Source organism: Echinops telfairi, unplaced genomic scaffold (genome assembly GCF_000313985.2).
Source record: "Echinops telfairi isolate 266 unplaced genomic scaffold, ASM31398v2 ScPeMD7_7436;HRSCAF=8474, whole genome shotgun sequence".
In the NCBI taxonomy this organism is placed as follows: domain Eukaryota; kingdom Metazoa; phylum Chordata; class Mammalia; order Afrosoricida; family Tenrecidae; genus Echinops; species Echinops telfairi.
Window position 1 is genome coordinate 2,630,828 of NW_022111336.1, and position 328 is coordinate 2,631,155.

Here is a 328-nt window from a genome sequence, read left to right on the forward strand (position 1 = left end):
GTTCCTGCAACAGCTTGGAATGTTGATGAGTGTTGGCCGAGCTGCCTTATGCCCCCAGGTACACAGGCAGGAATTCCCCGGTGAGAAGTTGGGCAGAGTATCCCCTGGAGGGAAAGCAGGGATTTCCCTTGCCTTGGGCTAGCTACATGGGGTGGAGCTCACCTAGCTTGATGTGGTGCAGGTGTAAGTGCCCTAGGCTAAGTGGAGTGGTCTGGAGGTCAGCAGTGGCGTGTGAGAGAACAGGAAAGAGATAGAGGAGAAAGAAAAAAATTAAAAAGTAAGACTGTTTAGACTGTACAGGGGAATATAAGGGAGAGAGAGAAAGAAA